Here is a 928-nt window from a genome sequence, read left to right as displayed (position 1 = left end):
AGTTGATTTACATGGTGGGCAGGGCAAAAAAGGTAACAATTCCTATTAGTGCAGTGACTCTTGACATGAGAGCAAAGACACGTGGCACGTTTAAGGGCCTGGCACCGCAATCATTGCCTAGCTTCTGAAAACTTTAACAGGCAATAAAACCTACGATGGTTGATGAACGATTGCAAAGTCAGTAACAGCTATTAACTCCCCATTCCCCCCACTCGACAGGCAAAGCAGCAGAAAGTCTCTGGAGTTTAACCAGTTCTCTAAGGTTTAAACAGTCTTAAAGTCTTCTCTGCTGTGGAAATGGCTGGCTGGCTCCTTGGTGCTCTTGCCAGAGGGGCCTCAATGGAGATGCAGACGCCGTCACTCTTTCAGATGGGTCCTTGGTGAATGCTGGCTCCCGCAGGCAGGGTTGCTCTGAAGAGGGAGAAGTGGTCCAGCCTTGCTCTTGTTACCCCTTCCTCCTCACTGTGGAGAGGGAACGTTTCATGATTGAACCTTTCGTGATTTAGTCCTGCTTACAACCCATTACTGACTCCCAGGCTCTCAGGATAGAAATCCAAACTCTTGGTTATGGTAGGTGCAGTGACATCACTAGGGGCATGTGGGGGATGTGGGCCACATCAGGTGACTCTGTCAGAGAGGGTGACACCAAATGACAATCCATAAAATTTGTTTGCAATGTTTCAGCAGAATTTTATTTTTTAAGAAAAATATTCTTGTAGTTAGTTTTTCTGTAAGTTCAGCTTTCATGTACCAATATACCTACAAGGCTGAAGCTACATACAGTTTACTTTTTGAATTTTTTAATGTGCTACAGCCAGAACTGTTATCCTTACTCAATTACAATGATGTTTCAAATCACGTGGTTTCATCTGCACACGCTCTAAGCACTCACTGTTTTTGTTGCTACAAGACTCCATGAGGGCGGGGG

The sequence above is a fragment of the Chrysochloris asiatica genome, unplaced genomic scaffold (genome assembly GCF_000296735.1).
Source record: "Chrysochloris asiatica unplaced genomic scaffold, ChrAsi1.0 scaffold00085, whole genome shotgun sequence".
In the NCBI taxonomy this organism is placed as follows: domain Eukaryota; kingdom Metazoa; phylum Chordata; class Mammalia; order Afrosoricida; family Chrysochloridae; genus Chrysochloris; species Chrysochloris asiatica.
Note: the sequence above shows the minus strand (reverse complement) of the source record.